We start from the raw sequence: 24,087 nt of genomic DNA, 5'->3' as shown, positions 1-24,087 counted from the left end.
GTTAGTACGTATTGATTCTTCCTTGGCATCCTTACCCTCTCTCCGCCTAGAAAAGCATCCTCTACCCCTGGCGGATCTCTTTCTTAAACCTCACCCTTTGACCTCACCTATCACCTTCGGCAAAGCTTAGGTTTCCTTTGATCTGACAGTGACTCTAGGCATTCCTTTTACTCGATACAGAACCAGACTTTACGGTAGTTCTGCTAGGTATCGCTAAAACGATATCGCTGAAAACACGGCACGAGGTGTTGAGATAAAATATCTTTTAGCCTTCTCTTTTTTTTTGGAAATGAACGTTTTGGAGTAACGAGGCAGATGTTGTATAAATATCTACCTTTTCTTCTTTGGCCTTTCTATGGCCTCTCTGTTGTGCTCAGCTTCTTATTTGATTTATAATATTTTAGTTTGGACTCGATCCAACCTATTAAGAACCAAGCAATAGTTCATCGCGATGTTAAAAACACGTACAAATACAAAGTCAAGATTTGAATAAATACAAACGCAACTTTTGAAAAATTTAATTTCTTTAAACTATATAAAATTGTACGGTGATACGCGAAAGAGGTGGCGAGGAAAATGATATTAAAGCAATTCAGTCACAATGTTGAGAGGTAGAATCAATAATACGAAGTGATTTTAAACATTTTATTTCCAACTTGTTTGAAATAAAATGTTGCTTTAATTCAACGCTGTCCCTTAATGGGTTGAAGAGGAATAAATATCGTTTTTTTAATCGTTCGGTGATTTTATGCAGATCTTACGGTTTGTTTCAACAGTAAATACGCGATTATGTGTTAGAATAATAGTAGTGTACTAGCAGCATTAACGAGTGGCAGTCAGACAGCTGCCAGCGTCTGACAAGTTATTGTCTCATACTACTTACGCCGACTGCACTCCGAACGCTACATAAACTTGGAATTTAACGAACACTTATAATTATTCTCTGTCTATTGTTAAATTTACTATTGTACGAAGTTTTAATTACCACAGAAGCTGCCCGAAAAATACAAGGACGTAATTAGGGACGGTTTACCGTAGCCATTAAAAGAGGAAACGTGGACATTATAACCGAATGAAAATTATTTCAGGCCATCGTATCACCGTGTACATAGAACTTTTAAAAAGGCCGTCGTTTTATTTTAGCGACAGTGGGCAAATAAAAAATTTGTTTTTTCCCATGCGGCACGCCACAATGACGAAATAAAAGCAATTTCTCGGCGAACCTATTCCACGAGGCAGTTGTATTTCACTTTGAAAAGCATTTACGCGAAACCGCGTTAAACAAGACCAATTCTTTCCTCGGCGATAGACAAGCCACGTGGGTAGAAATTTTTAACGCGACAACGATGACGTTTGGATTATGATCACGTAGGAAATTTGAATTTCAGATTCCAGTTAGTTATGGCGTGCCGTATTACGTATCATGTATATCCAGTTTCTGTTCTCCGATGGTCGGCCAGGCACCGAAAATATTCTCACCATCGTGAAAGGTACCGCTACATTCGTGGAATTTTTACGATTAGATGAAGCGAACTTTCGAAAAGAGTTATGTACCGGCAAGACATATTGATCAAGGTCACGCCCCAAAATATTTAGTTAACCTGTTAATCAGAAAACACGAGATAACGAGTCATATTTAAATATAACAACTTGTTAATTTACTAATTCTTCATCTTTTTGTATATCGTATCGTTCTTGTTAAAACTAAATTGCGCAAAAACTAAAACTAGGCAAATTAATTCGTTGTCGTTCGTTTTCAATTCCGTAATAGAAAGAGCATTAGGTTGTTTGAAAAGTTTCTTTCGTTTTATAAGGAAATGGTAGATGCACAACATTTTTTCTTTTATATTATTTTATTGAATTACGCATGCTGCATTTCCTTCTGTTACCTTTCTCCATCTCTGTGAAACCATCCTTCCAGAACTTTTTACCGCGAAGAGAATTTTTTAATGAAAGAAATAAATAATAATGACACGGTGAGATAAAACATCCCAATCAAATGATAACAATTTGTTCCTGACGGTTAAAGACATATGGAACCTGGCGTTATCGTGTTGGAAAGCGACGCCTTGTCTGTTCATTAGTTCCGGCCGTTTTGTTGCGATTGTTCCCTTCAATTTGTCCACTTGGCAACAGTATTTCAAATTGATTGTTTCACCTTGTGGAAGCAGTTCATAATAAATGGCACCCTTCCAGTCCCACCAAATGGACATCAAAACTTTTTTCCGCTGAAGATCACACCTTGCTACCGTTAAAGGCTTCCTATCCCTTCACCAAGATCTTTTACGTGTAATATTCTCGTAAAAAACCCACGTCTCATCCCCGCTAACCAATCTCTTCAAAAATGAATCTTTCTCCTTTCACTGAGGAAGCAAATCACACGTAGAAATACGGTTTTAAGGAGCTAGTTTTCTGTCAACTGACGCGGAACCCATACTTCAAAGCGATTGATATAGCCGACCTTTGTAAGATTATTATACATCGTTGTTCGCGGAATGCTTCAAATATCCGCCAATTCAAGAACATTATATCACGGATTTTCATCAACCATGGCCTTGATTAATGCCGTATCCGTAGTAGATGAGCGGCCGCTGTGTTCTTTATCTTCCAGATTAAAATTACCAGTTTTAAACTTCTTAAACCAACTGCGAACTGTCTGAACATTTGTGACATCGCTCCCGTACAAATCTCACCGTTGCGGTTGAGGTATCTTTAGCGCTGTTGTCTTTTTTTAAACAATGCAGCATTTTTATCTCGGAAATGCTTTCTTTGATTTTCCACGACGTTTGACACGTTAGGTTTCGTGTTCGTATAAATATTGCCGGATAAAGTAGCTGCGTGCAGATAGCGAAAGACATCTTTGGGACAACCTAACATATTTCAAGTGTAATTCTCTTGTATTTTTCAATTTGTACAATTGATCAGTGCGATTTCCAAATGGTTCGTTTAACGATCGATAGACTATCGAGATATGTATAATTTTATGCGCTAGACTAGGTTAGCTGCGTAGTAGTGATACTTGTATGTGAATATCAGTGTGTGGAAGTATGTGTGTGCGCGGTGTCTCGAAAACAAAGCAATGTAAATTGGTCAGTCGAGAAGAAAGTGGTGAGACGCGTGCAAGTGTGTATGGATGAATATCTTTGAAATCGTTTATCAAATAAATATGTCGAGCTATCGTTAGGTTTATGGACGTGTAACGAATCTTCATTCGGACTAGCCATCGTCGTTGTACGATAGAGATTCTATTTACTAGTATAAATATTGATTTTGACAGAGTTTGACAAATAACCGTGGTGGTTAAACACTCGAGATGTTATTGATAATGTTCTTAGGTTCAATAACGAATCCACGGTCAACAGCGTAGCTCTTTGTTAAACGTAGAATATATTTTGAAGCACAAAGCAACGTTTGCTGTGGCGCTCGGTATAATCTTGACTTTGTCAAGATTTTTTTTTATTTATTTATTATTTTAAAATATAATTGATGGTTGTAACATCGACTTATCTCGTCATTATAATCCAACCAACCATCCTCTACACTTAGAATTGATATCAAAATAGTTTCAGATTTATTTGATATACAGGGTGGTTGGTAACTGGTGGTACAAGCGGTAAGGGGGTGATTCTACGCGAAAAAAGAAGTCGAAAATATAGAATACAAATTTTTCGTTTGGGGCTTTGTTTTCGAGAAAATCGACTTTGAATTTTCGCTCGGTACGCGTCCACTTTATCGCGTCTCGTTATAACGGATCTCACTGTCGATTTTCTCGAAAACAAAGCCTCGAACGAAAAATTATTATTCTATATTTTCGACTTCTTTTTTCGCGTAGAATCACCCCCTTTCCGCTTGTACCACCAGTTACCAACCACCCTGTATAACTATTCTAATATAAATTCTAAGTGTAGATTTAATGTTTCTGTACCATTATTTCGGCTGTGAAGATCGAAAGTACTCAACATAGACAGAAAAATTAAAACCTACGCTTGAAAATTAAAATTAAAAATTAAAAACCTACACTTCGAAACAAGTACTAAAAATTACGTTTAAGTAAGTCAATCTTTTCCCAGAAATTACATTTGCAGCGTCGTGATTCAAAGAAAGACCTAGCTATGGTCGACAGTTTTCTGTGGCAACGTGACGCGTCACCTCGACGATATTTTTTACATTTGTCACACGTTTCAATTCATCTATCCCTGTTCGGATCCAACCAAATGACGAAAAAATTCCTTTCATCTTTGGTCAGTCTAATTTTTCATCGTACCCCGTAATGGTCATCCTGCCAGCCATCATCCCTCAGCACACATTTCGACAATGTGCTAACACTTTAAATGGCGTCTCGACAAAATTTAACCAAGAGAATCGCGAACGCCCATCGGAACTTTGCACGCTGGCAAATAAATTCCACTCGTTCTCGTAGTTCGCTGGTCCGACGACGTCCATGAGAGGCCCACACCCTTCGTTTTTAATTAAATGCTCGCCACCGCCTCGCTTCGACCATCTCTCTCCCCTTCTTTCGTCTTTTTCCACTCTAATTTATTCGTTCCGTCTATTTGCCTGTTCTTTCTTTTCTTTGATTAATCCTGCTCTCTATCGCGTTTCTGTTTTCCCTTCACTGTATATTATTTTGCGTCTCATTGGTTGTCCCTATTGACTCTTGGTTAATTATTTTCTTCAGTCTGTGCCACGTCGGAAGACACAAAAGCGTGGCCGATAAAAAAACTGCTATTTTGCTTATCTATGTATTGATAGGATTACAAGTAAATGACAGAGACTGCGATTTTGTGACAAATTTATTTAGATTTTTTCTTATTTCTCAGATTTGTTATTTGTATTGTATTGGCAACTAAGTGATCGCAGCTTTTGTCAATACCACCTAATGACAAAATCCGCAATCGCTTAGTTGACCTTGTACCAAACTAATAGTACTGTTTCTATGCAATTTAATGTTCTTTTATTTAGGAGTATTCTGTGTATTATGTTTGCCACGTGGGAATTCCACGGTTTTCCAATAGAATGGGTTTCACTAACGTACATACATTGCATACACATAGACAATTATAATTAAAATGATGTAATGAAAATGCAATAAACAGATATACGTAACGCGTATATAAAACTGAAATAAATTATTCTAGCTCTTGCAACGCGTTACTCTCCTACTGAAAATGCCGTTTTATATTTTCTTGTTATTTACATGTTTCCTATTTTACCGTACCGCTTACATCCACTTGCCATTTTACTTTACCATTCAAATTTCTCCGTTTCTAATCTAAATTCAACTCCAACTTTTTCCAACCCTTCCACGTGTTATTATTTTTTCTAACTCTCAACAATCTCCGATGTTTTATATCTTTGTCCATAGTATCTGCGCTTTTCTACCCCCAACCCTTGGTCGCGTTAACCCACCCATTTAGCTCGTCTTTTTTCCGCTTGTTTCCTGCGTATCGATCGTTGTGATATATAATCAGCGGTACCGGAAGTGGAAATTGCAACCAACTCGTTTTCCAGCTCATACACACAAGGTAACGAAGATAAAGGAAAAAGAAGAAAAGGAAGAGACGTTGATCGGGTTTTTATACGACGGAGATACCGCGAATGGGATATGTCGACAACGCCGCTTTTTCCTCGATATTCGAGTATCTTTGGTCGATACAGAATTACCCTTTTGCATCTGATTGTCTCGATCAATTCGAGCGTTCTTTGAAGCTATATCGAGTTAAATGTTACTTCTTCCATAATCGCTTTTCGCATTCAAGTACTTTCTTGTTGGAGCATGTGATCATGTGAGCGCGTGGATATTTTTACGGATAAACGCTTTATTTACGCACACAAAAGGATACAAACACTCGCGAAGCTAAATGTTCTTCTGTTTGCTTGTTTGATCACCAGACCGGTTATAGCGATACTCAAATATTCAAATATTTGTCGGTATTTTGTCGTCAGGTTACTACGTTTGATTAAGTATTAAGAATCGTTCAATATTTGATTCGATTCCGTGACTGTACAAAGAAGTTGCGACTTTTCCCTGTGATAGAACATAATCTCACGTTCGCATCCACTCAGCAATTTACAATGCGTCGATGTTCAAGGACCTGGCGAACGATCTAAGGAATACGGATAAAAAGTTGGTAATGGAGTTTCCCTTAATCGAGAAAATTTTAATTTCGTCCCATGAGTATCTCACTGTACAGCCATTTGCCTATTCCATTTTGACGTTTGCATTTAAATAGGCATTTGTCATCTTTCTCATTGTCGAGATCCTCTCAGCCGTTTAAATTTTCTCGCTATCGCCCAAACATTCTCCTCGCTTAATACGTTTATTAATAACAGTATGTGGAGCGTGCGTTCCGTGCTATAATCGAAAAAAAGGGTGATTCAAAAAAAAAAAAAAAAAAAAAAATAAGAAGAAGATATAGAATAAAATTTCTTCATATCCCGGTTCCTTTTTGAAATAATCGAATCCCAAAATTTGTCAAGCGCGAGCGTATGACGAGGTTCTATTCTATTAGCAAAAAATTAATAGAAAATTCTTGCATTTGAAACCTCGTTTCGAAAATTTGTCGTTTGTTCAGACTTCAATTTATTCCACGTTTCCACCTTAGTTTTGCATGTAGAATAATTTTCTGGCGATTGTCCGTTGTTATTCATTCGACAATTAGTCGCATTCCTCTCGTACCTCGCAAGCTATTAAACCCGTTGTTGCTGAAAACGAAGTTTCATGTCGAAAAATTGAATTTTCTATTTTCGACCTATTTTAAATAGCACGTAGAACAACCATCTGTCTTAATCGAATCAACTAATTGTAAATTTATGTTTATGTCGAGTTTGTTGGGTTGGCGCTAGTTTTAGGGGCGCGTTGCGTATCTTCGTTAGGACAAGCCGTCGTAGTTGTTCGAAGAGGTCTATATTTACAATTTTATGTACAAGTGTTGATTTAACAGGGTTTAACAATTTAACGTGATTATTAGACACTCTTAAGGGGGGGGGGTAAGGTTAATTCGTACAAAGATAAGACATGTTTTTGTGAATTATTTGTGACGACACAGTTAAAATCTCTTTATTAAAACCAACAGTACATTAAAGTATGACATTCGAAGAATATTGTATAAAATTTTCACGGAGAAATATTAAGAAATACGGCAATGGCAGTAATTATTCGGACGTGTCTCGGAAAATTGCGGTGCCCCTGATAACTTGGTGCTGGATCATCTGAAATTAAAAAATCAAAGTTCATTCGTTAGGTAACAGTTTTCCACAGGTAACGCTGGCAGGGTTTTTCGAAATTTCAATTTTTCACTTTTTTGGAACACTTTGAAGGGAAAATTAGCCGCAAATTTTCGCAAAGTCGGCTAATTTATGTGGGATGGTGTGACGTTAGTGAAAGACATGGCTGATTGTTTATAAACGTTGTTAAGATATGTTAATGTTGTCAAGGAGTGTTGTGAGGGAAAAATGAGCGTGGTAATGCTGTCAGAGTTGAATTAATCGTGGTCGAGAGAAGTTCATCGTGTTGCTGTGACGTAGAAATAGTGATAAGCGAATTCGTGAAGCGCGATATTATATTCAATTTTGTGAGAGTGTTACAATATTGTGTTTATCATACTGTCTTTTCTGTTAATTTATAATAAACATTCCTACATTTATCGAGTTTTCGAAACTTGCAACGAAAAATAAGTTATTCCACGTTGTTAAATAATTATTTTCGCAAGTACAATAATCTCTTATCAATTGTAAATCTATAAAAATTTATGTACAGAGGTATACCTTATAAACTATCGTATTCCATTTTCATGAAAATAAAACTTCAAAACCATTTCATTCTGCATTTTCAACTTACTTTCGTGCGTAAAATAAACTTATTTCCAGTGTCTTATCCAACCAGCAATTAGCCAAATTCTTATACAGGGTGGTTGGTAACTGATGGTACAAGCGGAAAGGGGGTGATTCTAGGCGAAAAAAGAAGTCGAAAATATAGAATAAAAATTTTTCGTGTGGGGCTTTGTTTTCGAGAAAATCGACTTTGAATTTTCGCTCGGTACGCGTTATAACGGATCTCACTGTAGATCGTTGTCTCGATGGAAAAATTAAAAAAAAAATTAAAAAATTAAAAAAATAACGTCAATCGAGACAACGATCTACAGTGAGATCCGTTATAACGAGACGCGATAAAGTGCACGCGTACCGAGCGACAATTCAAAGTCGATTTTCTCGAAAACAAAGCGTCAAACGAAAAATTGTTATTCTATATTTTCGACTTCTTTTTTCGCGTAGAATCACCCCCTTTCCGCTTGTACCACCAGTTACCAACCACCCTGTATATTGGGTTGACAACTAAGTAATTGCGGATTTTGCCATTAAGTGGAATTGATAAAATCCGCAATCACTCGGTTGCCAATCCAATATTTGACAAAGCTTTGAATTGTCAGCTGTCGAATGAATAATATTTAATCTATATTTTCCACTTATCTTATCACATACAATCACTCACTGCCCATTTGTACAATAACGAGACGTCCTATACTTCGCGTGAATAACAAATGAGTAAACGAATTGGTTGCTTCGTGTCGAGGGACTAACCATCAGACGAATTTTTATGAAATCTTTCGGCTGCGGGCGAAATCACCCCTATTAATCAACCCCCCGGAATAGAATTCCATTTATTCGTTTTTGATCGTCCTCCCCACTCACGTCTACGAGCTATCGCGCCTGATTGAAGTTAATTTATTTCCCGCCGCGTAAACAACTTGGCGTTCGGCCGGGGAACGGAAAAATGCCGCGATCCTCGAGGATCGAGCGACGATCGAACAACGTCGATCCGGGATTGGACGTAGCTGGACACGGTTGTGTTCTTGAAAAAGAAAACAAGGCTCGATGAAAGGCAAACAAAATACGTTGCGATGATTCCCGCCAAATTCTCCAATCCGTATAATTGCTCGCGATAATCGAAAATCCACAATGTCCTCGTCCTCGTTTTATTTCGTTTCGCTCCGAATTTCCTTCGTTGTTTGAATAGCTCGCCTCGTAGTCACGCGCTATTTCCAGTTCTGACTTAACGAACAAAGAAATCTGGTTATCTCGCTTCTAAATCCTTTCTTGCGGACTACATCAGTTTAATGATTTTATTGAGTGCGTTGCAACGTATAACGTGGGTATATTTCCTCCACCTCGTTATATTGGGTTGACAACTAAATGATTGCGGATTTTGTCATTAGGTAGTATTGATAAAATCCGCAATCATTTAATTGTCACGCTTAAGCGGTTAGTAGATGTTCGCGTTGCTTATAACGGCGATCGCCTTTGTCTTCACCAGTGACTTCGCTGAAGCGATTCGCGGGCTCAAGGCGGATGTGTAATGAAGAAGATGACTTTATTAACGCGTGTGGAACTAGACAATGTTGGATTTTGATATAAATTAGGCAGAGAATTTCGAAAGTTTAGGTATTGAAAGTCTGAAACAAAATCTGGGAGAAAATAATAGTAAATGTAATAGAAAAATGGGTAATATGAAAACGAAGGAACCCGTAATCTTATGAAAGTGGAATACTATAAAAATGCAGTACTATAATTCTCATATCTTCGATATTATCATGCGCAACTCGATTAATAATATTTATTTCTTAGAAAATGTTAAAAGTGTCTGGTGTTCGAAATGCTCGAGTCTTGCATTGTGAATTTTTCCTCATTTCATTGCGCTATCAAATGGTCAACAATTTATTATCATGTGCAACTCGATTAATAATATTTACTTCTTAGAAAATGTTAAAAGTGTCTGGTATTCGAAATGCTCGAGTCTTGCATTGTCAATTTTTCCTCATTTCATTGCGCTATCAAATGGGCAACAATTTATTATCATGCACAACTCGATTAATAATATTTATTTCTTAGAAAATGTTAAAAGTGTCTGGTATTTGAAATGCTCGAGTCTTGCATTGTGAATTTTTCCTCATGTTATTGCGCTATGTAACAGACTTGACCTAGTGTCTTTAGTGTTTTTGGATGCTGATAATTCTGTATGATTTCTAAAAGATTAAAAACTTCATACAGTGGATTTTATTGCGCTATCAAATGGCCAACAATTTCATAATAATATTTGAGACATGCCTCATTTTCTCTAAGTATTCTAATTCTTGTTGTTGAGAATCGTGGATCTTAATCGCCGAAATAAATGTATAGCGATACTTAAATTACACTTAGAATTGATATCGAAATAGTTTCAGATTTATTTGACATGTGATTTGCAAGATATTCGTCGATACAAATTTGCACGCGCTTCGCCACTCTCTTTGCCTCACCATCTTCTTTGCCACACTACCAACGCAACAGTTGTTTTCTTCTGTTTTAATGGATAAATAGAAGATACTTTTAAATAAAAAGTACCCTATTGAGCAATTAAACATTTTTATTAGAACATCGATAAAAAAAAGAGAACAAATGTTGCATCTAACGGTGCACTGTGTTTGCATCCATATCTTTCAGGGGTAATCTACGAATATTTTTATAAACACAACTCAGAAAATAATCGTAAATGCTGCTTTATAATCATATAATTGAAGTTAGAAGTGCGAACGTACCTTACTATTAGAATGAGCAAATACCGTTTACTAATATCTTGTACACGTTTCAACAATATATTCTGCACGTTTTGTTTACAACGAAATAATGAATGCGAATGGTTTGTTGAAACAAACGAAGCCTTGTTACAATATGTCGCCATCAACTGTTAGCAAGGCGCCACGGTGGTCACCCGTGACCACCAATAAGATAACCGGTCCATTGGTGAAGAATGTTGTCTTACATCGTCAATTTATTATTATTTTGCCATTATATGCTTTGAATAATAAAAATACTCCCGTGGCGTCTTGAGCGAAACATGTGATTTCGGCGTGGCGGTCAAAGTGTTAGGTGATAATAGGAAATTAACAAAAATTAGGAGGTCACTTAGTTGCCAACCGAATATTTCCTTGTAAAATGAAAGAAACTTTTGCCACAACATAATACATAAAGCGAGTGGCAAAAATGTTAGCACATATTTTCTTTATTATATTTTCCAATTAATTGCTTTTCCTATTTCATTCTTTTATCTGGTATTACATTTCATTCTCATAGCATCAAATTCTTTTAGTCATATGAAAGTGCTACTAGAAGAAACGCATTCGATACGAATGTTCTCTTATTTCGTAGTAAGCATAATTTGAAAGTATCGAGTGTCTTGAATTCTTTTCAGAATTCTTTTCGTCTGGTATGTCCGTATCTTTTTTTTTTCCTGAGCTTGTAGTAGCCTCGTACACCGTAAAGCGGCACATAATCGTTTATGGAAGTGACTTGATTGTTCCGGGAGCCGGAGTTGGGACAGTGAATCTTTATTACCGAGCACGGAGCGCGTTACTCTGTCAGGGTAATGATCTCGGAATAACGCCTTAGGTACTATCGTATCTTCGTTAATCCGACTAATAGCACTTTATTAACGGCCGTTACCTATCACACAGTACAACACTCTTCGACCGCCCAAATCATTTTCACTCGTTCTAAGTATCCAACATTGGCGATATCGCGTTCCACCAAACGATCGTTTCTTTCTTCTACAGAACGTGTCAAGTTATATAGCAACGTGTTAATAATTCGTCCCTGAAAGGATTTTTATTTTGTTACTGCAATTTAGTGGCAAATTTTGTAAGCTTGAAAATTCGAGTATCTTCAGTTGCGAAACGATCTAACAAAATATATATTAATAGAATAGATATGGTTAAAATTATGGGGAATTTAAATAAACCATTCAAATACAAACGACCGTGTTTTATCCATTGTCGTGGATGTAGAGTCTTGCAGATAATTTATAATTTGCAATTTTATTTATCAAGTTCTTGCGTTATAGAAATTAATCCAGTATACGTATCTGTTACTGAAATTCTGAAATTTCTAAAATTCTCCATCAGATCGTGATTCGTAATTAAGGATTAAAGAATTCGAGTTCTTTAGAATATCGTTCCACTTAAAAATTTTCTACTGTAACCTTTACAATCCTACGTTTACGTAACGATGATTAATCGAAGAATCTATAACAGCTTTGAATATTCTGTCATCGTTGTTTCGTAACGACTAGCCTCATCAGAGAAACAGGAAATTAGCGAAGAATCGAGCCATCTGGTTATTGCACCTAATAATTGGAGTGAAGAGTGCAAGATACTCGTGTCGAGAAGCCATTTAGTAACAGTCTAATTGGAGATATGCCGACGAATACTTTGCGTAACGATCCTTGTGCCAATAAAACCAGTTTCATTCCTTTCCCTCTGTATCTTTCTCTCTTCTTTTTTTTTTTTTTTTTTTAACAGTACTAATTATAATTTTACCAATTACCTTTAATCACCTAATACAACGTAATTTTTGAACGATCGAAGAGAGAGTTTGGTTAACAGTTTCGATTAAAAATACTTTATATAACGAGGGGTTCGTGACGTTTTTATCCTAATTCAAGCGCAAACGTTATTAAACGATCCGTAGAAGGTAATTTACAAGGCAGATTGTGCTCTGATAAGAATCCACGATGTAATGAACGCGCTGGATATTCGGATCGATACATTTTTTAGTAACTCACGGCATGCGAACCGATCCCTTAGGTGTAATCGTAATTTCATTAACGAGATTAGTCCGCCTTTGTCGGGCGAAATTTCATGCAAATTAAAAGATATTAGCCCGGATATGAAAATATCGCTTCGACATGTATGAAAGCATAATTTGTATACAGGGTGGTTAGTAACTAGTGGTACAAGCGGAAAGGGGGTGATTCTACGCGAAAAAAGAAGTCGAAAATATAGAATAAACATTTTTCGTTCGAGGCTTTGTTTTCGAGAAAATCGACTTTGAATTTTCGATCGGTACGCGTGCACTTTATCGCGTCTCGTTATAATGGATCTCACTGTAGATCGTTGTCTCGATGGACAAATTTAAAAAAAAAATGTAAAAAAAATTTTTATTCTATATTTTCGACTTCTTTTTTCCAACCACCCTGTATAACCTCCGATCTTCATCTGAAAATGTAAAATAAAGACTTGAGGAAAGTAACATGATGGATCAAGTTCTTTATTCTTGAGAATATAGTGTTACATTGTCAATCGATCTCGTGTTACCATATAATTCTGTTTCTATGTGTTTCTTCATCTCTCTCGAAAAATTTCATATTTATATTAATAAAGATATTAAAACAATATTAATTATATCCTCGTAACGTAATTTTGTCCTAATAATTGTATCTTTCACTGCTCAACTATTCAACTGTTTCGACTATTTTTAAAAGACGTTTTCGAACCTAACAAGCTGCGTTTATTTTCAATTATGTCACATTAAAATTCTCATGTTTGATCATAAAGTGACATTAAAAAATAAAATCAAGAAAAATATATACACATGAGATCGTATCAAAAAATTGTATAATATTTCGTCTATCTCTGAAGTTCCCTTCGCTTTTCTAATAGATAAGAATTTATTTCAAAATAACATACCTAGAGCTTAAAGGAAAAATGAACTTTTTAGAAAAACGATTTCACAATAACAATAATGCAACAATGACTTGTCACCGGTGTTGATCAACTATAATATCGACAATAGTAAATACATGTTTGGTCAGCACTTAAAGTCGGCTAATTTAAATAACTAGAGTGACCTATAGCGTGTACGCTGTCACGAACAATTAGTACACTTTCCGCGAAGAAACGAACTTCCAATTAGCAGAAATAATAATTACATTTTTCGCGGTAAATTTATTTATAGAAGTTAATTGATTTCCCGATCGATCGTTTATCTTTCAATCCAGAATCCTCTTAATTACTTCCTTTCATCAACGAAAACTATGTCATACTGTAGTATCGTGGACCTAGGGGGAGGGGGCTGGGGGGTGTCGGGCGAATTATAAACAAGCGGTTGCGGAACATGTGCGTGGTGGGGCTAAGACAAAAGACGCGAGACTAAGACAAAAGACAAGCTAAGGGACAAAAACGAATTAACAGACATTGTGAGTTGAGTAGTCAGAGTGTTGCTAACGTTGTCGAGAGAGCGTTGGATCCGTGTTGACGAGAGTTGCAAGTTAATTATCTAGTTGTCTTAATTATAATACGTTATTGTGATTCCTGTTTAATCAACATCTGTTTAATCCATTTATTGTAAATGTTGAAGTGGTTACCACTTCTAAGAAAACTCTACATCTGATCTTTTTAGTTTCCTCAAGCACTACTGAAGCCATCGACAGCGAGTAGACAAAAGACTACGACGAAGTCAGACCATAAACAGTAGACAGACGACGTTGACCAAGTTTTCAGGACAGAAAAAAATAAAAAAAAAATACATAAAGAAGCTCCGCTCCCCAGCGGCTTAAACCCAAAAATTGTATTATACAACGAAAAATGTAAAGCGCCGACACATAATACACAATAATTACATAATAATTACAAAACATAATAATTACAAAAATTCACCGTTTATTGTGAATATGTACCTAAAACTGTATTCTTGGACTCAATAAACTTTAAATCTCCTTAAAAAAAAAAAGAAAGACAGGCGACGTTGGCTTCGGGGTTTTCAGTTATTGGGTAACACAGCTAGGACCAGCTCAAATTGGATTCTTATTTATAATTACACGTCTCTATTTAAATATATTTTCTGCCTTACAATTTATCCACGAGTTTTCTCTGTTTACACATCGAATAACCTCAACAGTAAATAAACTAATTGTAGTAAAGATCCTACACTACTAATTGTGGTAAACTAATAGTAGTAGTAGTATTTACTAATTGTAGTAGAGGATACAAAACCTTTAATATTCCAATAATATGTTTGCAATTATTATTATATCACCGAAGAATGTTAGAGAAAATTAGAGAAATTACGCAGGACTCAATTGGATAAATTTCATAGACAAACGAACGTAAGTTAAAGTACTGCATCATGAGATACATATGTAACAGGAGTCTGCACCTTCATTTACATGACGTGAACATAATTGCTATTAATTATCAACGCCCTTACGATTGCATTATCACGGAACCGAAAGTTCAGCCTGTAGAACCTAGATATCTAGGTTAACTCGATTATATCTCTGATCTAACAAATTGCCACCATTCACCGCTTTTCGAACCATCAAAAGAACGATATATTACCGTTATAATATAATCGTTTTACTGATGATTTATCATTATCAAATCCTTATTATTTTTACCAAGAAATATTTCTTTTGTATGCGTTAATTTCTTTCTTGAAGCAAAATTTAAATGTTTGTAGAAAAACAGAAATTTCGCCACATATTTAAGTACACGAAAGTTATTCATAGAGCGTAAAGTTAACTAAAGATGTTTTGGAAAAGTGGATTAAGTTAATGCGTCAAGAAATGTACGAAGGAATACTACAAAGGAAGAAGAACTACATTTTTTATCTTCGTATGATTTCTGCTTATAAGAAATAAAAACAAGAAACTAATCGCATTAGATTCATTTAATTTCTGGTTGGTATTTACTGATGATTTATCATTATCGAATCCTTATTATTTTTACCATGAAATATTTCTTTTGTATGCGTTAATTTCTTTCTTGAAGTAAAATTTAAATGTTTGTAGAAAAATAGAAATTTCGCCACATATTTAAGTACACGAAAGTTATTTACAGAGCGTAAAGTTAACTAAAAGTGTTTTGGAAAAATGGATTAAGTTAATGCGTCAAGAAATTTACGAAGGAATGCTACAAAGGAAGAAGAACTACATTTTTTATCTTCGTATGATTTCTGCTTATAAGAAATAAAAACAAGAAACTAATCGCATTAGATTCATTTAATTTCTGGTTGATATTTACTGGTGATTTATCATTATCAAATCATTATTTTTACCAAGAAATATTTCTTTTGTATGCGTTAATTTCTTTCTTGAAGCAAAATTTAAATGTTTGTAGAAAAACAGAAATTTCGCCACATATTTAAGTACACGAAAGTTATTTACAGAGCGTAAAGTTAACTAAAAGTGTTTTGGAAAAATGGATTAAGTTAATGCGTCAAGAAATTTACGAAGGAATGCTACAAAGGAAGAAGAACTACATTTTTTATCTTCGTATGATTTCTGCTTATAAGAAATAAAAACAAGAAACTAATCGCATTAGATTCATTTAATTTCTGGTTGGTATTTACTGATGATTTATCATTATCATATCCTTATTATTTTTACCATGAAATATTTCTTTTGTATGCGTTAATTTCTTTCTTGAAGTAAAATTTAAATGTTTGTAGAAAAATAGAAATTTCGCCACATATTTAAGTACACGAAAGTTAACCAAAGGTGTTTTGGAAAAATGGAAGGAATGCTACAAAGGAAGAAGAACTAAATTTTGTATCTTTTATATCTTAAGAACAAGAAACTAATCGCATTGGAATCATTTAATTTCTGGTTGAAGCACACTTTTGGTGTAATTAATAGTTGCGTGGCTATTTTAAAATCCTAATGTTAGGTGGCTTGCTCTGTAATTTCACATCGACCATATGCGTGACTTCAGTTTATTAAAAAAATAATTCCTGCTGTCTATGAAAGACGATTATAATTTAAATAATTGGCTGCAGTTGTTTTTATGGAAGATTTCAATGTACAAAAATGTACAGAATGCGAAAATGTAAAAATGTAGAAAATATCCAAAGTGAAATTTTCGTTAAAATATTCATAGGGTGAAACAAATTTCTATTTAATTTCTAGTCGTATTCATGAAAATATAATTTTGCGTAAACGTCCGTAGTTTATTTATTAACGACGTATGATTGATCGAGGTCGATTGAAGTCCACGAATCCAAAGTTCTCTATTCGATCGATAGCCTAATCAAAATCGAAGATAGGAGCGCCATGGTTCTAATCGCGCTACGCTGCTGAATCGCTTATTCACGAGCTTTTAATTACTAGAACATGACCAACGCTGCCATGAAATTACTCCATTAGCAAATAAAAGCTGGCTTAGCTTTACGAATTCTACGTGTCTCTGGTTAAAACGCTCGTTGCCTCGAAATTCTCGCAACACGCATCAACTTCTCTCTCTTAAGATGCAACGATGGCGATCAATAGATTGATCTTTTTAAGTAAAATTCCCAACTATTTCTTTCCATTTATTTATGTGATCTAACAACGACGAATATATTTACCTGCACATTGTGAAAAGACGTCTGCTTTTGATTTTTACACTTGCTATTCTGCTCTTTCCCATTCGCATTGCTCATTGCACGTCTTTCGAGAAGCAGCTGGTAGCAATAAAAAATTTCATTATTACACTGAGCATAAAGTGTAAATAAAAAATCATGTTGATAATTCGATAAAATAATAAAACAATAAAAGCGTGGAAATCGTACGTAGAAATATTCCAGTGGTTGGCATCGTGGTCCATCGCTCGAAGACGAGTGGAATACCCTGAGAAAACGATTGCCCGATTAAAACCATTCATCATCGTTCTTCGTATTCTTTTTTATTGCGCGGTTTCCAATTTGTATTCGTAAAATGTAGTTGATAAGAGAAACAGGCGATTCAATATTCCACTTCCAAACGCAGATACGTGCATTTGCCCCGACTTTGACAGGGCGTCGATCGATCGAAAATGTCCGCATATTTTCCTATCTCGCCCGTTACCCGCATGATATATCGACCTACGTTGCCCGACGGTGACATCACGCTGAATGTATAAGCTCTGAGAAGCGGCAGTTCCTCCATCCGAATAGAGAATATTCGTTCGATTCGAGTCGCACCCTAGCCAGTTGCATTTTGCTACCCTCGATCGGTTTCGTGACGAGCCATCGATATTTGTCAACCCGTTCCAACCAGATTTATCTTACCTAAGCTGTAAGGATGTTCGAGTAGCGAGCTTATCGATGCAATGACGTAAAGTCGCTTTACGGTTCTTGGAAAACACAGCGATGAATATTTGCTCGCAAGCAATGGTTATATCACATTGTATATCTCCAGCTATATAGCAATAAGCTATGGTAATATCGCACTGTAGATCTTTATGGAAATTGATACTTCTACGAACGAAATTAAATCTTTCCAGACGAATTTTATTTAACGAACGCGTTATATTTTTTAATGAACACATTAATATGATAAAATAGATTACACGTAAGCCCGTGATATGTTTTATTATGATATTAGGTTGTCCGAAATGTTTCTTTCGTTTTATAAGGAAATAATAGACGCACAATGTTTTTTGTTTTATATTAGTTTATCGAATTGTGCACGCACATGATAATAGAAATAGAACGAAATGGATCACATCTAATTCAATAAAATAATATAAAACAGAAATTGTTGTTCGTCTATTATCACCTTATGAAACGAAAGAAACTTTTCGGACAACCTGATACCAATACTGATTGGCAAGTATTGCTGCGAGTATTGTCAAAATCACAAAATACGCGTTGCGAACAAATCAAATTCAATAAATAATATAAAAAGGAAGTTATTGTTCGTCTATTATCACCTTACGAAACGAAAGGAACTTTTCGGACAACCTAATACAAATACTGATTGGCGAGTATTGTCAAAATTACAAAATACGCTTTGCGAACAAATCAAATTCAATAAATAATATAAAAAGGAAATTGTTGTTCGTCTATTATCACCTTATGAAACGAAAGAAACTTTTCGGACAACCTAATACAAATACTGATTGGCGAGTATTGTCAAAATTACAAAATACGCATTGCGAACAATATAATATAGTAACCCCGGTTACCTTATACCTTATGTGCCCTATCCGCCTTGGAAAAAGTATCCTACACAGGATTATAAAGAGTTATTGAGAATATCGAGATTGAGGGCGGGAATGTAAGAAGATGTGTGTTGTGTGCGTATAGGAAGTTGTCGTTGACCGTGAATAAATAACGTTTTAATTGTCCCGATAGTTATAATGACTGGAATACGAATGTTGATGCAAATTTATGTCTTCAATTATGATTTTTATTTGGGTTAACTATTTAACCATAAACCACATATCACAATGTTCCTTGATTGAATATATCAATAAGCATCATATGAGACAATCACATTAGAACTTGATTTGATATGAAATATGGGGTTGTCAGAAATGTTTCTTTCGTTTTATAAGGAAATAATAGACGCTCAATGTTTTTTGTTTTATATTAGTTTATCGAATTATGCACGCACATGATAATAGAAATAGAACGAAATGGATCACATTTAATTCAATAAAATAATATAAAACAGAAATTGTTATTCGTCTATTATCAACTTATGAAAGGAAAGAAACTTTTTGGACAAGCCTAATAAATTTCATAAATTTCGTTGAAATTCCTGAGATTTCCTGGAAAATATTGTCTCAGGTTGTGAATCTTTATGCAAATTCATATTTTCATAGCAGAGATAACCCTCGTTTTCTCACCTTAATTTGTCTCTTAACGTTAAATCAACGTAATGGTGGAATTCGATACAATAAGAAGATAAATATCCCTTCAAGTATCCCTTCAAATATAAAATAACGAAATATGCATAGATATTGCCTTTTTCACTTTATCGAAACGTGTAAAATTAACGGGGAAAAAGGAATGATTTAATTTTAATGTTAATTCTCTTTTTAGTAGAAAGTATCTCTTTCGCTTTTATTTAAAATTCCATGGTGTTTATCGAGAATATTCTTGGGTAATATTTCCTCGTGGTTCTTACGGAATTATTCAATCCCTGGGAATGTATAGTAGGAAATGTCTGTTGTAACATACTTCGGAGACCTTTTGCCTCGCAATGCAATAAAATCTACCTTGGTTTCTAAAGAGAAAGACAATAGAATTTATAACGATAACGATTACACAAAAGCAACGAAACTTTCTGATTTTGTAAAATTCCTATTTGATCACTGACGAGATTACTTGTTTCATAAATCGAATATTTTATAATCGATAAACTAAGATGAAAATATTTTCAAGGGGAAATCGTCGAATAAAGAAGCTTCTCAAGAGCCACCAAAAAAAAAAAAAAAAAAAAAAAAAAAATGAAGCGTCTACAAAGAAAAATAAAATTCGAATGAAAAATGATCGTTTTTAATTACACAAACACAACGAGAAGCTTTTCACCAAGATCAGTCATGTAATCTTATCTTTCTCTCTTGCTTCTCTTTCTTTTTTCTTTTTTTTCCAGTCGAGAACTTTTAATTCTGTTCCCCTGGAGACTCGAGTAATTTCGAAAATTTCTTATTCCAAGTACTTGCGTTAGATAACATCAATCGCCCCTCGGATATCCTGGTAAACTTGTGACAACCATTATCTTATGTTAATTTAATCGGTCAGTCCTCTGGAAACCTGCTTAAGAAACCATTCTCTTTTGTTTATCACAAATTTTATATTGAACATAGTTATGAATCATTATTGAACGAATGATAATCGATGACTAACAATATTAAAATAATCAATCTTGTTCTTTTTAAAACGAAAACAATATTCATCGTATTCAATGCAGGGATATCGATGGATACAGGTTTGTCACATCGTAAACGTCAGCAGCAGCGAGAATGCTAAGAAAAAGTTCAGAAAGAAACAAAATTTTCGCTTTTCGGGTGATAGCATTGTTAGAATAATTGGCGAAATACAACATACGCGTGAGTAACGACGAAAATTGCAAGGAAAGAAAGCAGGAAGAGAAATTTTCAATTTTCTCAACTAGTTTGCAGATCGATGAAATCCGCCACTGGTGTTTGAACGTTCCACGTCCACACGAATATTCTCTTATCTCGTTCTTTAGCTCTTTCAAATAGTCAACAGTGTTTTATTTAACGCCGCGGCACACCGCGCTGTATCGAGCGAGATCGGTTGCGAAGAGGTTGCCGATAAGAGACAAACTCTCGCGCAGCCATTCCGCGGAATTCAGCCGTAAACTTTTCCACCACAAAGTGGCAACTTTTGGACTATTTGCTCGTGAACCGATAATTTCACCCTTGAATCCTGTCGCTTGTCGACCCAGCCGTATCTCAGGTTTAAATCTTTTTCTTTTTCCCTCTGATGTCTGGATCGAAAGCAGAGATTCAATTTGCCTGGAAATTCTATAAAAATTTCAAATAGACCTGCGTACCTAACGAAATACAGAATACAGAAAACGATCAGAGGAAACTTTGTCAGGTGCTTCTGTCTCTTTGGCAACTCTTTGTTACTCTTCTTTCCTTCCTTGTCGAGTGTTGCGCTGTTTTTAAATATTTACACACTCTGAAAATTGATATAATCGTACTCCTGTTACACATTGTAGAGATTTTTTTATGTATGATTGACATACATTGTTGCGACACACAACTAACTAACGACCAGTCAGGCACAACTGATCGGTTGGTATCGCGAGCCTTGTACGTTACTAGCGCCCAAGGTGGAGGATTATAGTAAATGTAAAGAGCGAGGTTTAGTTCACCTTATTTATCCCACTCAATACTCTGAAAACAACTGTCTTTAAGTTCACTGGCAATCCTGTAAAATATAATGTTCACTGACTGAATACTGTTATATATTGACTCTTAGAGTACTGGTGCAAGAGTGTCTCTTGGTGATGTTGCTGTCGTAGAGGAAGGTTCGTGGTGGGTGTTTCTCAAGTCTGTTCCTAACTGATCATTGGGTAAAGACGCATGTTTGAGGATGGGCTTCATGAAGGTTCGCGCGCGGTTGACCTTACGCTTGGGGAAACCCGCGTGTCCGGTCTTCCTGAGATGTAGCATAAAATAAAGAAGTTGCATGCTTTATGGGTTTTCTCAGTGGGGTCCTAAAGTACCCTGACTGTACAATAGGCCTACTGTTTATGATGAGTCCGCACTAGGGTAGCGTAGACCCTTGACGGTCGTCCTGCCCGAGGATCGCATCTGGTTCACATAAAGCGTCGCGGTAATTACCAGGCGGCCACTCCAAATCCCGAACATACATGTCACACTGATCAACACCATTAAATTTATATTAATATTATAAAATTATAATTTATATAAATTTATATTAATATTAACACAATGTCGACCGACCACGAGTAAACTCATGATGCGCTTTTCTCGCGTCAGCGTCGTTTTCTCAGTGCGCTGATGGTGATGATACAGTGCAATTGTTGGTCAACATACCTCGAGCTGTGTCTCTCGCTCATAAGACCCGTCAAGTTGCGTCCTTTGTTGTAAACAAAATTTCAACGATGACGGAACGTACCAATGAAGAGTCTTTCAATGAATTAGACGCTGATGTTTTACCTGATTGTCCGAGTGATTGTGAATCAAATCGTGGTGACTTGGAAAATGATACTGTATCAGAAGATAGCGAACCTGATATTAGGTCAGCAAAATATCATTAAACCTACGTGTATATTACAATACAATAAGCACATGGAGGGGGTAGATCGTGCAGATCAGTTTTTGGCGAACAGCAGTATTTTACGAAAAACTTTAAAGTGGTCGAAAAAATTAGCATTTCTTCTGATAAACTGCACCTTGTTCGATGCATATAAAACGTACTGTATCTATCTGCCAAAAAAAAAACAAGATACAACAACTTTCTACTGGAAATAGCTAGAGAATGGATAACTGTGGATTCCAAGGAACGCAGCATTGCACCTGACGCTTCTCGAATTTCTAAAACAGCTTCTCATAATGATGCATCCTTCAGGCTTTCCGGGCAACTGAGAAACCACGTCTTAGAAAAAATAGTCACTGGCAGAAAAACAAATCCGACTAGAGCGTGCAGAGTATGCTCTTCAAAAGGAAAACGCAGCGAAACTAGATATATTTGCAAAAGCTGTTGCGTACCATTACACGTAGGTGATTGTTACACTGTTTATCACAGGAAAAAGAAATATTAAACGTTGAATAATAAATAAAATTTATTAAAGTTTATTTATATTGTTTCTCTTGCACATGCAATTACGAAATAATAGCCGATGACATGAGATAAATTGTCAGTAAAATTGCCGGTCAACAATGTGTTAAAAGGTACAAATTGTGATATTTGTACCTTACAATATTTTTTACAACATACGTATGTGAGCTTGTGAGAAGCCAAAACCGATTAACTCAATTTGTTGACAATTTCTCAGTTTCGTTACGTAAGTACAGGATTAGTGTTCGATACTAAAAAAAAATAAGTTGTTTCTATAGTTCATTTATTGGAAATTCGTATATTGCAAGAAGGTTGCACAAATAATAGTAAAGTCTATATTAAAAAATAGTGTTTATAGTCTTTCTGCGTTTCAACTTACGAAGTTACGTGAATGTGGCTTCTGAGCAGCTTCTATAGACACCCTAAATTTAAAAAAATAATACTCGTAACATCGAATTTTTATACTTTTTAATATACGCAGTCGATCAGTGTATGTTTCGAGGAACTCATACGTGGAAAGCTGAAGGGAATTGTATTCTTGAAAAATCTGGATTCCTTGTTTTCAATGCACGTCTCGCGTCGTCAGAAATTGGTCCGAGAGGACCGCAGTTTACTCCATTTGATGCGAATAGAGAGAGAGAGAGAGGAAGGGACGCGACAGGTTTTCTAAAAAGGTAAAACGGATATTCAAGTGAAATGCTTTATAGGCTGGTGGTCCTTAAATTTACGAAGCTCCGTAGCCGAAGTTTCCAACCTAGAAAATTCAAGGAAAAATACAATTCTACAAATAAAAGTTCCGAAGAAGAGAGAAAAATAAGAGAGAAATAAAAAATGTCGTTTTTATAGAATTTCTTACAAGTTTACGGCTACATATACACGATTACAATTACACATATTACAACGATTACAACTCATATCGGTGAAGCATTTATTGCACAAATTACAGCGAGCGTTGGAACGAGCGTGTTTACGAGGTAATTACCTGGCATTTATCGAATAATCGCGACCGGGTTATTCGTGTAATAATGCGCGTTGCACGTTTAGGATGAATGTTTGAACGTTCATTTTAAACATGTGAAATATTCATCAGAAGGAAAAGAACGAACTTGAGCGATGGTTGTCGATGCAAGGTAAAAAGGTCTCGTCTATCGTGTAAAGCGGACGTTAAGTAGCCGCGAGTGTACTTTGTCGCTAGTCTTCAGACCGCCAAAAAAGATAGCACGTTACGCTTTACGTATTATTATATTACTT

General features: G+C 35.6%; 1 protein-coding gene across 2 annotated transcripts in view; it reads left to right on the top strand.

Moving 5' to 3' along the window:
• LOC117215854 (diacylglycerol kinase 1) overlaps positions 1-24,087 on the top strand; it is a 153,060-nt gene that overhangs the window by 53,728 nt on the left and 75,245 nt on the right. The window lies entirely within an intron of this gene.

This window comes from Bombus bifarius, unplaced genomic scaffold (genome assembly GCF_011952205.1).
Source record: "Bombus bifarius isolate JDL3187 unplaced genomic scaffold, Bbif_JDL3187 scf7180000009832, whole genome shotgun sequence".
In the NCBI taxonomy this organism is placed as follows: domain Eukaryota; kingdom Metazoa; phylum Arthropoda; class Insecta; order Hymenoptera; family Apidae; genus Bombus; species Bombus bifarius.
The sequence above is the reverse complement of the archived record's forward strand: the minus strand, read 5'-3'. Positions and strand labels throughout refer to the sequence as shown.